Here is a 16,469-nt window from a genome sequence, read left to right as displayed (position 1 = left end):
TATATTCTTATTAGCCACACAACGGAAAGTGTGTTATCTTACCTGGCCAGACACACCAGAAAATAATACTGGTAAAAATGCACAAATTGGGTTTAGGGCTGAATAAAAGTGCTTTTTCAGTTGGTTGCCATGCAGGTCATTTTCTCATGAACACAAAGTGTTCTTGGTTAGAGTAATGTTTAAGTTTCTGATTCTGTGTTTGATGAGCTGTTTCTGATGCAACTTCTCTAATAAAAACTGCATGAAAAAAGAAGACATCAGCAAAAAGTCAGCATTGCAATACAGTCAACAAATTTACTGACTGAAATATTTGTTTTGTTTTTTGTTTTATTTCAACATAGCGACGAGATTTATTTAGCCAATCACGCCTACTAGAGGCCTGATATTTACTTATGTTCGCTAATGCCTGGCTCACACTACAGGAGTTTTAGGCCGATTTATGCCCGATTTCCCCCTCCAGAGAATCGGAGAAAAAATCTTGTCGAGGACCTTGATCGGTTCCGATGTTCGGCGCAGATTATCTGGTAATGTGAGGCGTTCACAGATCGAATCTTGCACCTCCCGATCTGCTCTTGCACAAATCGGGCTCGCCCCGATCATATCAAACATGTTTGATATTTAAGATTTTAAATCGGGATGAGCAAGTCTGTGATTACGTCAGTGCTGTCAAAAAGACAGCAGGGCTGTCGTGCTGAAGGAATTTCCCTTGAGATCATTTTGAATGACTCAACTCGATATGCGTTTTTATCTCCATTTATTTATTGCTAAATAAATAAGTATTACGCTCTGGTCAGCAGGCACAAAGGCAAGTAACGATGTTCAGTAATGAACCCGAAACTAAAAAGCGCGTTAAAACGAAATGGATTTCAAAATCAATGCACGCGTCACCGGATTTAAAAATGCACATTGTTGCACGCACACATATTATGTCGAAATAACGATAGTAGCCTATATTATGTTAACATTATTAGCCTAATAATAATAAATCTTTAATCAGTATTTAATTGAATGCTGAATGTTGTGCTTTGTCAATTTAATAAAATGAATACTTTAATTGTGACAATTAAAATGATTGAATATTAAATATTAAGTGGCCAATTTTTGTAATAGTATTTATTTGCTATATATCTAGCACCCCCTCAGCACCTGCGTTAAAAAAATATCTGGCACCGCCCCTGGTTATAACGGCCCACGTATTAAAAAAATGGTCGGGTTTAAATCGGGCTCGGGCTCATAATTACAGTTATGTTAATGTGTTGTGTCGGGCCGGGCCGGACACAATGTGCATGGGCTCGGGTAGGGTCGGGCTTGATTTTTTGGGCCCGATCTAAGCTCTTAACTCAAAGTACCGGTAGGTTCAAAGTCTCTGTGCGTGTGTATGTGCGTGCGTGCGTGTGTGTGTCTCATGGCAATGCATATCCCATACGTTTCCATGCTTTTCCACTTCAGATTTGCTGCGTGAGATCACGTGAGGCGCTTCCCCTGGCACGATAATCTTAATAACATTTTGTAGTGTGTGGTGCACCGCGATTTTCAAACCTTGCAGTGTGAGCATGTTTAAGATTTGGGGGAAGAAAATCTGCAAAGATTCTCCTTAAGTGTGTGCTGCAACCAGATTTCAAAATCGGTTAGGATTTTAAAACTCCTGTAGTGTGAGCCAGGCATAAGGTTACATCTTTTTGACAATTTTTTTTCCAGAAACAATGAAAAACACCCCATTTCCTCTAAGTTTAAAAAAAGGTCACCCCAGGATAAAAAAAAATTAAAAAATATATAAAAAAATGGAGCAACCATATAGCAAACTTTACTGCTTATAAGTAACACTTCCTAAAACTTTCTAGAACTATTTAGAAACTTTCTGGAACTTTCTATGACTGTTGAGAACTTTCTGGAATTTTCTAGAAGTGTTTTTCCAGAAAAATCCAACTCTTGGTATACATATATATAGGAGAGAGAGAGAGGGAGCTTTATGAGCAAAGAACTCAACTTGATAATTTTTTAGATTTGTTTCAATAGCAATATATAATGCCGCACACGATAAGTGATCCTACCCTACAGAGGAACAAGGCTATCTGGACAAATAATCTATGAGATTTCAGCAATCACATAGAAGAAGAGGAAGTGTGCCTTTAGAAGAATCTTCACTAGAAGAAAATTACAGAATGCCACTCCAGATGCAAATTATTGGACGGTACCAGTTTCTTGAAGCATAAATAGTGGAAATTTCCATAGAAGTCACAAAATTACGGAAGAATAAATTGAACTGGAAATCTTGTGTCTCAGTTATCGAATGTGATGAAAATGACCTTCACATTTACTTTTTATATATCAGTGTTCATCTTTGTACTATTATTGTGCACTAATGGACAAAAGCTTTAAGATAATATGATAAGACTATACTTTTTTTTTTTTTTAACTCAAATCAATATTTCATATCCTCTTATTTATTTAGTGGAAGCTGTTCCGCCTTACTGTCCAATTTAACCATATTTGTGATGAAAAATGGCAGATCAAATTCTTTGCAATGTCACAATTCATTCAAGCCTGTATTAAATATAATATCAATAAACTGTTATTTATTGGGGGGGGGGGGGGGGGGGTCACATGATCAAAAATAAAAATGAACAATGAATCTCCTTCAAATTTAGTCACAGCAGCAATATTTGTTGTGTTATGCAACCTTTAGTCCTTCAGCTTTTTTTGTTAGTAAAACGCAAAGGTTCTGTATACACACTTCACTACTGCTCCATTCACACCATGTTGTAGTTAATGGAAATAAAGCTCTATATGGTTTCGAATCGCTCTCGCGGTACTTTGATGTCATACAAGTCGAACACACCTTAAATCTGCAGTGGTCAAGTGGTACAGGTCATAGCTCTCAGAATATTATGAGTTTACACATTGTTCTGCAAGCACATAAAGGCTTTTTACAGTTCAGAATCTTTTGTCACAAAGAGACAAAAGAAAAATCACATGAAAGTAATTCCCCATCATGTTCGCATATGTGTTTGAGCATAACAACATTGACACGTTTAGTAAAAACATAGTCAAAATGTATCTCTTCTACAAGGCAGTGCAAGACAAATGTGTAAATAAAGACAACAATGTCATGCTGCTGTGAGCTCCTTGCAGGGAAATGAAAAGTTGTCAGGGTTCAATGATAAGCTACAGGCCTGATCCCTGGAGAAGTGTTGCATTGAAGTTATTAAAGAGGATGTGGTTTTTTTTTTCTCCCTCTTGCCTCCCGGCCAACAACATCTCTGCCAACAAACACTTTTAGTGGAAATTGCAGTGCAAGGCTGGCGCAAAGTAATTTGCACTTACAGATTAAAATAAATAAATAATAAATAATTAATAAATAATTGAGCTAAATCTTAAAAGTGGCACAAGAAACAAGGATGTTTTAAATGCCTTCAATTTCTAAAAATGCATCTGTAAGAATATACTGTCAAAGGACAACTGGATTACTTCCAAATATGTCTCTTGTGAACACTATGAATCGTTTTAAAGCTGTGACATCATGCATCATACTGTATATGGATTGCTTATGGTGACTCTCATGCAATTATGTCATTACTGACAGCAGGAAATTACTGAGGAAATGGCATCCACCTGCATCAAACACCCTCTCTGAATGCCTTCAGCGTACTTTCAAAAAGCAGCCTTGCTGCACAAAACAATGTTGGTTTTAAATAACTGACACGGTGAACAGCAGGTGTTTGTAGTCTCTCAAATCAAGATAAAGCTGATTTAAATTTGAGATGAATGTCATCTATTAGAGGGTTGTTATAAAATGGATAGTGCTGGTCCCGCATGCTGATGGGGACACATGTTGTACATTTAACCTGTTAACTGATCCTTTTGCATTGATCTGAACTTAAATGGTTTCAATTCATGAATGCTTTGGAATACAGACCTATGTTTACATGCAGAAAACTGCAGAAGTTAAAGCAGCTTCAAAAAATGAAAATATGAAAAAGTTATAGAAGTTTAAATTTACTGTAAAGCAAATGTACATTCCTGTCCTGAGCACAAAAATGTTTTTTTTTTTTTTTTTTTTTTTTTAAATGGGCCAAGCCAAAAATGGCAAAATATTTAGTTGTCTTTTAATGGTCATAACTAACTACAAATCACTGGTCAAGAAATTAGCAAAAAATGCAAAAGTAACTTAGCATGGAATAGTTTCCCCTTTGTTTTCTTTAAATGTTTAAGCTGTGTGGGTAAACTTGCAGACATCTTTTTTATATCTCCCAGTTATACAGAGTTTAATGTGAGACCAAATATTCACTATAGGGTTCAAATCTGGACTCTGACATGACATGAGCCTGATGGACTTGTTCTCAAGCTACTTCACTGTAAAAAAAGAAAAGTTGACAACTTAAAATTATAAGGCAACTTGCTACACATATTTTTTGAGTTGACTCAACTAATAGAGTTTACTCAACTGGAGATGTTATAGTTGAGTCAACTCAGCTATAGAGATGTTTTAGTTGAGTCAACTCAAAAAAATCTATGCAGCAAGTTGCCTTATAATTTTAAGTTAAGTCAACTTTTCTTTTTTTACAGTGTTGGTTTTCTCTGCAGTTTGGGCAGGAGCACTGTCTTGTTGAAAAATATCATCTGATCATTCCTCTTTAGATAACAACTTTACATTTGTGTGAATTCTGCAATATTCTTCTGTAGTCCAAAGCATTAAATGACTTTTCACAGTGAAGTAGCTTACCAATACCAGCAGCTAAAAAGGCTCATCACACAATGGCACGCTTCATCCATTCACTGTGGTAGAGATACATTAATTATTATATTTCTCAGCAGATTTTCGAAGACACCGCTCTGTAGCTTCACCACATAACTCGTGTTTCATTGATTCATCACTCCACACAACTCTGCTGAATCATTCTGAATCATCAAACTTACCATATTCTGCCAAAAACTTAATTCTGTCTTTGATGTTTTTATGAGACAGCAATGGTATTTTCAGTTGTGCATTTTCTTACATTTTTCTGACCATTAATTTGTGGTTAAGACAAAAGCTTGGTGTTTTTAGCCATTTTGGGCTTGGCCAATTATTTTGCCCAGGAGTGTACTGAACTAAACAATGTTTATTTTATACAAAATATATATTTCACAAAATAATCCAGACTCTAAAGTTGCTAGAAAATCAAAGCCACATGTCTAACCAAGTTCTGTTCCACATTTAAAGTTGATATCACACAAATTGAGCCAGCTAAAAGGTTTTAAATGACTGTTTCCAAGGTAAGGCAATTTGTCCAATTTCAAAACTGTTTAAGCTTTCGAATAATACCTAAATTATGATGATTACTAAAATATGTGTTAGGGAAAAAAGGCAGTGTGCCAAGTGTCCTACTACCGGAACACTGAGATTTAACAGTCTATAACCCATTAAACCATAAACTATCACCATTGTGCCTTGAGTAAGACACTTCCTCCAGGTCTGTCTATGGACAAATTTTGGATAAAAATGCAAAATGAGTGACTAAACTGCAAAGTAGTAATAGTGAGTTTTCTGCTGTTAACTCTGAGTGGGTGCTGTTTGTTGTGCTGCACAAACATTTTGTGCAGCTCATGAAACCAGTGGGGGATAAAATACTTTTAAGTAGTCCTTTTTTGGGAAGTAAACAAAGCAGTCCTGAATTACATCAACTTAACGAACTCTAAAAAGTGAAGTACAATAATGCACTTATTTCCCTGCAGACCGGGTGCATTAGTAAGCACTTACTGCCACATTTATACTCTGAAAAGAACAGGTGCTTGCACCCACATATTTTGTTTACATCACTTTGCAAGGTCAAAGAGTACAAGCAAGGGAAAAAGGGAAATAAAAGAAAAAAGCCAACAGCTTAAAAGTCTGAGGCTGAATTGTATCCATTTCTACCACCTTGGACTACCTTTTTAGAACTTTTGAGTTGCATTCTGCAAAGCAATGTCATGTAGTAATTACACACTTGTTTTGTAATGTGACATAACTTGGTACGAGATAAATGGTGGCAAACATCCATGTGCCCCATAAACATGCTCCTTAAAGGTGCAGGTATGTCATTTCTGCGTCGCTAGCGACAAATAATGATTAGGTTCAAACATGTTTCATATATTAGGGGTGTAACGGTTACAATTACTCAGGGTTTGGTTTGTATTAAGGTTTTATGGCCATGGTTTATATACGGTTCAGTATGTGCTATGTTCAGGGACTGTTAAATACAAATAAAGAAAATAACAAATAATCAAACTACAAGCAACAGCATAAATAAATAAAATAGAGCAAATATACAAAAGTGCTTTATGTAGGTATAGTTTTCAGGAACAGAAACTGAATAAAGTAATCTAATGTAAAACAACAATGCATTTAATCTTCACTGTATAAATTAAATAAAGATTAATAATTATTGAAGTTACAAAAGCTGTTCAGTCAAGAGCAGTGAGTGATTTCCTTGTCATTTGTTGTTTGATTAACATTAAAAACACAGGAATATTAGGCTGCTGTCACTTTAAGACATAATGCATGGATCCAGTATAACTGTACACAAGGTAATTCTCAACTGTTTACGTTCACTTTAGATATAACCTGCTATGTTTGCTAGGATACTCGACAAGACGGGCATGTTGACACCATTTTTGTGTGAATTTGTCCGTTCAAGCACAAGATTTGAAAGAGAACTCAATATTTGCACGCTGTCTGGCGGGAGTTCTCTTTCGCGTCTTCTTGTGCTTGAATGCTTAAGTTGGCAAGGCTTAAATGAGTTTAGTTTAAACCCAGATAACAATGTGTGCTGCTTAGGTCTCACCTGCGCTCGTGCGCTATTAACACCCGAGTGTTAACGGCGTAAATGACTGGTCATATGAGCATACGGCACTCGCATTGAACTAAGTAAAGATGGAGTTAAGGGGAAGCCTGAATGCGCATCCATCGACAGAAACATTGCCTAACTTTGTCTGTCTGTTTTATTTATTTTAAACAAACCATATTATAGATGCGTACATGCGTCGTCAGATTTGAGATGAGTTGCAGTGCAAGTGCATGGCGAACCATGGGTGGAGAACGGTACGGTTTGATTTAAGAACTGTTACAACCCTAATACATATATATTTTAGGGGTGGGCGATGACCAAAATCTTAAATGAGATTTTATTGCAAGATAACGATATCATTATTTCTGTTGTCTTGTTTTATTTTTGTTATTAAAAAAAAGAAAAAAAGATAGAATCACTGTGCTCAATCATTTTATTTATTTATTTTTTTGGTTAACAAAAATATTAATTAAATTCAGTTTTTCAGGGTTTATTTAACATGTCATTAGAAATGCCTACAGAAATTGAATAATCAAAATGCAAAAATAAAATACTGCATAGTTTTAACTGTATTAAAAATACATTTAATTTTATTAAAGCTACAAAAGTTATTCAGTTAAGAGCAGTACGTTATTTTCTCTTTGTCTTTTGTTGTTTGATTAACATTAATGACAAAGACCTGCTGTCACTTTAAGACCGAATGCATGGATCCATTGTACAGATAAACATGCCTATATGAATTATATGAATACTCCACACGATGGGCATTTTGAACTGAATTAGTGATCCCATGCTGAGAGATGCAATTTTCTGTGTGCGCGCTTCAGGTGTGTGTCAGTAAAAAAAAAAAAAAGGTGTGTTTCAGTCAATGCGAGCACCGCACAGTTCTTTATTGTCTTATTCATGCTTTTCATCACTCTAAAGTGTCAATAGTGCTGTGCTACGCGTATTACATATCACAATATACACGATTAGCAAAATCTCTAACAGTAGGCATTTTATACCGTCGCCATGATATATAGGCCTAACAGTCATACCGCCCAGCTTTATGTAGTTGTGATCCCATAAATTCACTTGTAGTATATAAAATGATTGATTTAAAACAGACAGAAACAGACAGAGTTTAATATATCAGTGAATCTATTAGCTGAGCCAGAAATTGACGTCAGAAATCTCAAACAGAGATCAAAAAGCAACACACTTTTCAACATATTTTTTTTTAACATATTGAACAGATATAAGAGATAGTACTTTAAAAATCACACTTCACCTTAACATACAAACAGCACTTAGAAAAAGACAGAAAACAAGTGACCTCTAACAAACCCCCAAGGCTAATGCTTACTATTCACCGTCTGTGGTCGTCTGAGTAGTCTAGTTTGCCCTCACTTTTTCTGCCCAGCAGCACATTGCAACTGACCTTAACTACAAAATCATAAGAACTACTCATCTTTAACTCCCAATAGAGGCAGCATGGAGCCCGGCCAGGGTTGAAGTGACACCATCACACCTGCCTCTACAGCGGGTAGCTGGCAGTTCAGTGACTCATAGTCAGATCACCAACAGTTACGATGAAAAAAAAAATACTAATCTATGCCAAAACACAGATACAGGGACACAAGAGCTTCTCTCTGAAGGTAGAGAGTGCATTTTTGATATGTTCTAGTAGAGAAGGGTGGATATTGTAACTGTCAAGCATTCAGGATCTGCTGCAGCCATTTTGCGCTTTTCTGAAAAGATTTCACACATCATACAGTAAGAAGTTTATGTGTACAAGAAGAGCTTGAGCTCTGAGAAACGTTACAATTTTCACGCCACAATACAAGACCTAGTAGATATCCACAAGTCTGATTTAAAGTAATATCCACTTTGCAATGTGTCAGTTGAAGTGAAAATGCTTTGAAGACCTTTCGTCTTTTTCACTGTCAGATATGCCCGCCCGTAAACCTCGGATGTCTCAAACTAAACCTCTTTCATGGAGTGAAGAGCGCATTTGTTGCAGTTCCAGTCTGAAAGGGAGGAATAAATTGTAAATTTGGTGTTTGAGGTATTTTCCTGTCTAAAGAGTTTAATGGGAGAGCTTGTGGGGAAGCTGATGGCTGTCCTCTGTCTCTGACGCACAGCCATTTATAAAATGATCAGCCTACATGTGTTTTAAAGCGCAGAAAAGCCAGACCGTTACACAGATTGCTAAATGATCTCTCTGATAATCTCACGAGACTCCAGCCGAGTGTATTTTTTTACAGTGTAACTCAATCATTTCAAACGGATGTAGCACAAATTACAGCATGACAATGCCATTCTCGATTGTATGCAATTTAGCTTCCTATGAACACAAGATAACTGAAGGAACACCTGGAGTTTGGGACTCTGAAAATGTGTTAGGTACAATGAAAAATATAATTATTGCAATATACAAACGTTTTAGGAGAATTGGTTGGACAGCATCTTCAAACACTGTCAGTAAAGGCTTGCAAACTCTTCCGACACACTGTTCGCTTGAATGCTTTCAACCACTGAAACAGACTTGCTAATCTAACTAGCTTGAAAAAGACACAACAAATTTGTCACTTGACAACAGGAAAATGCAGATACAAATTTATTATTATCTGCATTAAAGCTACACTGTGTAGGATTTTTTCCCATCTAGCGGTGAAATTATTCATGACTACCAACTGAACATTACTTTCTAGCCTCTCCCATTCGGACGGCTTTTTAACTCCTACGGTGGCCGTATTATTTCAAATCTGCCGGCAGTCGCGAGTAATCTCCCCTTCGCATTCGTCACAGTGCCACTGAGTGTCAAAACGCGAAAGGCGAAGCTTGAATTTCCAGGTATGTCCCTCTTTGGCTAATGTATTTTCAAGATGGAGGCGCAACATGGCTGCCGCCATTCAAGCGACTCGCTCGTATGTATTCTAGATGGCAGATTCTACGCTTACGAGAATACTTGATTAGTTGGTAGAAGTAATTACACATTAATGAGCACATATCATTTTGAAAGAACAAAGTGTTTTTTGCTAAGAATCAACTTAAAAAATTACACAGTGTAGCTTTAAAGTTCCAAGAACACAGTATGGAATTAAATACGAAATGTCAGAAAAATTCATAGTTAAGAATTTATGTTGGCAGCTATACCTTGTTAAAGTGAGAAATAATAAAATTGTCAAATAAATAGCCCTAAATAGTCAAAATATTCTTCCTGAGAATGATGATTTGACATTGACTAATTTATGACTCAACTCAACACACAGTGCATATTTACAGTCCATTATTATTTCTTACTTTAAATGAATTATAAATTATCAGAATCAGACTATTTTGACTACTTAGGACTATGTATTTGATCATATTTATGTATTTATTTCTTTATTTCATTATTTATTACTTTAGCAAGGTTTTATGGCTGCCAACATGAACATTTACAAGGAATTTTCTTGAAATTGCTTTCTTAATTTCATGATTCAACACTTAATTCAAGTCAGGCTGATTCTTACAAATGTGATCGTTTTGTAAATACATTTATGCAGTCTTTTAAAATAATGCATTTGTTGTTTCAGCTGCATCGTTTTTCCATGTGGAAAAATAAATGAATCCAGATTACCAGCTTCTGGAATAAATGCAAATGGAGTAAGACAAGCTATAAGATAATGGTTTTTCAGAGGTAACCAAAAACTCACAAAAATTCCTGCGTTTGAAAGACAAAGATTGTGATAAAGATCGTGACAGATAAAATCAGTGTGGCAAAATGTCATCTTTTTAGTTTTAGATGCTTTTGTTGCCGCAGGGGTTACAGAATCAGATAAAGACACATCCTCTTATTAAAGATTCATCAGCCTCTGTCACCGAATGAAACTTGCGGCAATGATTCATGTGGGCAAGACTGAAAACAAAGAAAAAGTACTGTTATCTCAACCCAGCACTGACAAAGTTGCCAGTTTTAACTCTGAACTCCCTCAAGGAAACAAGCACTCCCTCAAGATTATATTTTCTGTTTCCCTGTTCTCCTCGTTATTGAGAAAGAAAGGCAGGACAGGTCGGTGGGCAGCCACTAGAGTCTTTAGTCTATCATTTACTGTTAGCATAGCCTTTGTGCCTTTTTCTATATCTATTAAAATGCCTGGATTGTGTAAAACAGCTTTCATTAAAATTACAAAATTACTTCCTTTCTACAGCACTTAGGAAATGCATCAAATTGTCTGTATTGGCTGAGTGTCATAAATGCTTAATGCTCAGGAACACTAGATCTACATGAGGAAAAACAGCATGAAGAGCAACAGTGACCCCTGGAGATTGAAAGGATATTTCAATATGTACTGTGTTTACAATTAACTGGTTAGCATCAGCGGTTAACCCCTGCTGGTTATATTATGAAGCCAAAAAGCATATTTTTACATTGATGGCCATTCAAAAGTAGCCATGTATTCCAAATGAATTGCAGTGTTTGTTTGTTTTTGTTTTTTTGTACAGACAATGTGTTTTATCATATGATTACCAACATAAGAGCTCTTAAAAGCATGACTTACGGGTCTGTGCGCACCATTGCGATGAATGGAAATCCTAATGGATAGCTTTCTTCAGGTGAATCAATCCTCTTGGTGTTATTCTTGAAAGGCTTTAATTTATCACTTCTGGACCTTGGTGTGACGCAAAAATAGGCTAGTTACGAATCGCTAGAACATTATTTTAGGCTAAAATACTCACAGATACTGAGATATTCATAGCTTGTTCTTTACACAAAACCTGTCTCAGTGTTTTATTACAGAGCCACAGTATAGCATTGTACACGAGAGAATGCTAGTATATGATGTAGGTCATTACTAAAATTGTGCTGTTCTCTTAAACCTTGCTAAGGACCTGTGTGGCATTACTATAATGCAGAATGCTACAAAAACAGTCTAAACAATTGGTAAATGTATGACATCAAATATTAATGGTAGTGTTTAGCATTTGTAAGCTCCAATTCACAGACTGCCCCTCTGACTCTCTTCACCATGAAGGAGCTGCAACTTGATTCGTATAGGTCTCTATAGCTGTATTCAGACAGTAATTGTTTTACAGGATTGTTACAATTGTTGTAATTTCAGCATTTTAACAAGCTAGTAGGTGATTTTAGTGCTTTCCGAATCTGAATCTGTTTTTCTTGCACTACCCAGGAGAAAATTCCCAGCAAAATTTTGACAAACAGCAGGGTCATGTGGTAATTCATTTTGCTTTGTGTTCTTTGAGTTGAAAAGGAGGAACTGGCCCAAAAGTCACTGTGAAAATTAGTTTTAATAGATTAACTTTACTTTTAACTAACAATAACAACAAATTCTTGACAAATGATATATCCCTGCTGCTGATGCTGCAAAAAAAAACATTAAAAAAAAAAACACCATCTTTAAGCTGGTTTGCTGGTCTCCCATCTTAAGCCAGCCAAGACCAGCAAACCATCTAGTTTAGGCTGTTTTCTTTTCAGCAGGGTGATAACCAGATAAACATGTATGGCAACTGTTTAACCATTTGATGTAAGATATTGCTAATCAGGGATATAGCCACTAAATATGTTATCCACTAAATATATTAGCCACTAAATACACTACAGATGCAGCACGTTTTGATTATGTTGTTTAAACTGCCTGATTTTCAACATCATGTTCTCTTTGGTCTGCAATGGAGGCAGGGTGTACTTGTCCAACAGTATATGAATATGAAAAATTACAGTGCAGCTCCATTGTTCTTGTGAATTAATTGCCAAATGAATGCAGTTTTATCACGGGTGAGCCATGCAAATGTTCTTTTATTGACGTTCCCCTGACAAACAATCACCATCTGAATGTGCTTATGTCATAATTCTCATTCCCAGAGCCATTTTTAGTTCAGTCTGTGGGAAAAAGGTTGGGTGACATACATTTATATTGGCTATGTCAGCATAAACCACAAAACAGAAAATCGGCAGTTAGACAGAGTGAGGGCACTACGCATGACCTTTACATCCTGACAAATTATATTGATACACAACTCTAGATTTATGAGATTTAATGTAATGCCCCATAAAATGAACTGAATATGGTACAATGCAACTATAGGTTAAAACAAAGCCTGTATGTATTTGAAAGAGTTGCTTTACACTGTAAAAAGTGAACATGTACAGTTGTTGCTTTAAGGAGGTATTTCTACCTGATTCTACCTACATTCAAAGTTTGTTGTTGTAACCTAATTCAGTCATTCAGTTATTGACCCAATATACAATTTCCAATAAAGCTCAGGATGGACACATTCGACACATGCGCAAGACTGCACCAGATCTATAGAGGGCAGTAGTCGTGATTCGTGTCAGCTACAGGACATCTGAAGCACAAAGAAGAAAATGTGTTTGTGTTGGGCTGCTGCTTGCTGATTGGTGAATTTTGCTTAAATTTGAAATTGTGATTTGAAGCTATTGTACAGATTATGTTGCATCAAAGTGAAAATCACAATTGTAAAACAAATATACACTCAAACAAACCTCTTGTTCAGTTTCATTCATTAAAATGAGCTAAAGTAACACAATTTAACATTTTGTCACAACTTAATTTAATAGTGTTCACTCCACCTAATGTTATTGTATGTGTTTTTCAGTAAAGGGAAAGATGTTGGTAGTTTATGTTAATTTTTAATGTTCAGTTATATTGGACATTTAGAGTTTTATTGAGAATGTTTAGAATTTAGAACTTCAGAATTTTAGAGAATTTAGAATGTTGTGGTGCCATTGTGCTGAAGAGAAGCGCTTGTGTTCAGTCTATGTCTTCTTTTTTTTTTAGTGGGTCATTATATACATTGTGTATAATGATGAGTGGCACTACTTGATTGAAAATGAAGCCTCAGTAAATTAATTTAAAAATTAGGTTGGACCAACATAAATGTAATAATGTAATAAAGTTAAGTTTAACATACAAGAGTGAATTAATTTGACCTAAACCAACTGTGTTGATCCAACTAAATTTTGAATGAACTGAATTGAATTGTGTGTAAAAATTTCTTCAATTAAATTAAGTAAGGGTAATGAATTATTATTATTTTTTAAGTGTATTTACATCAAAGTGGAAAAGGACTTTCATCATATAAAACATAAAAAGATTATATCAAGCTTATTAAGTCAATTGTCCTTGCTGGAGCAATCAGGTTATATCTACTGACAGTTATGCTTCAGTAAAACCTTGTTTTTTCGGTTTAGTTGAATTCAGTTATAATCAGTAATCTTAAATCAAAACCAGTTATTTTAAATGTAACCACATGTAACCACATGAAGTACATTTTCTAAGTTGAACTGACAAAACATGTTTTTCATTCTATGCTCAATAAGGCTACATTTATTTGATCAAAAATGCATATTATGCATAATATTGTGAAATATTGTTACAATTTGAAAATGTAATTTCTCCTGTGATGGAAAAGCTGGATTTTCAGCATCATTTCTCCAGTCTTCAGTGTCACATGATCCTTCAAAAATCATTCTAATATGCTGATTTGATGCTCAAGAAACATATCAATGTCGAAATCAGTTGTGCTGCTTAATTTTTTTGCCTAAGCCAGGGATTTTTTTTTTTTTTTCAGGATTGATTAATAGAAAGTATAAAAGAACAGAATTTATTTAAGATATAAATAAAATGTTGATTTAAAGGATGGATATTTTTTTTAAATCACATATAAATCAGAATTTATTGAGGAATTTTTTTTTTCTAAAATTGCCCTGAAGAAACTATCTACACATTTAAACTCTTTAAAGTCGACAAGAAAGAAAAATATGGCCATGTTTGGCGATAAAATATGCAAAAGCAAAGTAAACTAGCTAAAATTCAGACTACAAACCTCTAGACGTTCCCATAATAAATGTTGAATATTAGCTAAACTGTGTTACTGCCATTCCATGCTATATTTGTCAATGATGGAGTCATTTCAGATCTGAAATTGATTATTATAGCCTGCCCAGGTGGATATTGCCTTTGATTGTTTTAGAGCCAGGAAAGGTTGCACACAATTCCCCAAGCCAGCCCCTCTATTCCCCTCTCTCTGGCACCCTTTGCTCCAGAGCTAGCAAGAACCAGCGCAGGAGACCTTGACACATCTTTTCTAATATCCATCCCCCTGAGAGCTGTCCCCATTCGGAGTTCAGCCACACTGGGAATGAGAGATGATAGGCCTTATTGAAATCGTTACTGCTCTCTCCTCCGCAATATTTTCACTCGGCAGCCTTGACTGAGAGATTCTTATTGCCCTGCCCCTGGATGAGGGTGAAAAATAGCACTGATAGAAAAAAAACAATAACCCAAAATGAAAACAAGGTGAGCTATTCTATATATGGCTGCCAACACAATCCTTTCGTTCTAGTTTGCTTCCAAATATAAAGGCTAAAAACAAGGACCTACATAAAACTATAGGAGCAATTGATTTTACTTTTCTCCGAGACTCAACATAAAGTTTTACAAAGCACAGCAGAGGCTGCCATCTGTGTACCCATTCTGCATTATGAAGCTTTAGGAGGACGGGACGAGACAAAGGAACATCAGAGGAGCCCAATCTGGTGCTGGACGTGTGAATGCCTGCCACAGGACATTGCACATTGCTCCTCTCCCTCATTACAGCCACATCAGAGGCCAGAAACCTGAATGTATCTCCCGCTGTTAGCTTAATTAACCCTCCTAATGAATGTATCCTCGTTTCAAAAGACATCTGTGGGAGTGACATTCTCCAGCCGCAGCTATTTTTGCAGCAAGACAATGAAATTAACTTTTTGTGTCAAGTCTGGACTAACTAGGGGGTGTGTTTCCCAAAAGCATTGTCAGCCAACTATGGGTGCAAGATCCGTCGTTATCCGTATAGTTCAACGAGTCGGTGATTCCCGAAACCATAGTTCCAACGAACATTCGCAAACAGCTTCGCAAAGTTGTGTGGTTGGAATGAAAGCTTTCGACCTGTGCTTAGAAGCATAGTTTCTTGCTTACATGACTTGTGGACTTAATTAAATCCTTATCTTGAGAAAAATAAGCAAGCTGACATTCAGTAGGCTACAATCTATATCTTTTATTTCGAATATATACAAATTTACGTCTTTTAGTTTGTCAAGAGGTTCAAAGCACTGTTTTTGTAGAGTGTGCATGTGCTGTAAGAACTGAATCTGGAAATAAAGCAAAATAACTGCCATTAATTCTACATCCTTATGCATCGCTTTCTGCAAGGACTATTACGTGCTTCTCCCAAATCATGGAAGTGACCTCGACGTCTGGGTTAGCAGTAGCATGAGCCATCAAGCAAGTGTTATTTAAATAAACTCCTGATGTACTTACAAACTTTCCAATGCCTTGTTTTATGAGTACAGAACCTATTTGTACTACTGTAGAAGTTTGGTACCATTCCGGGCATTATTAGTGGGGTACTTTACGAGATACATCCTTGGATCCGTTAGCGCCTGCACTAAGCCATCCGGCTGATATCTCTAAATAAGCTCTAACTTTAATAATGTTCGACCAAGGGAAAAAAGGCTTCTGGGGGGTGTTTGGCTCAGGGTCATGGTGCAAAGGACCCTATAGGTTGAGTTTACTCCGAACCATCCCTTTAACATCATTAACCAATGTGGTTGAACGACAAATTTGCGATATTACGGTTTCGGGAAACAGTCTAGCTAGTTGATTTCTTCAACAA

The sequence above is a fragment of the Abramis brama genome (genome assembly GCF_963993115.1).
Source record: "Abramis brama genome assembly, chromosome: 21".
NCBI lineage: Eukaryota > Metazoa > Chordata > Actinopteri > Cypriniformes > Leuciscidae > Abramis > Abramis brama.
This window is presented reverse-complemented; position numbering follows the sequence as displayed.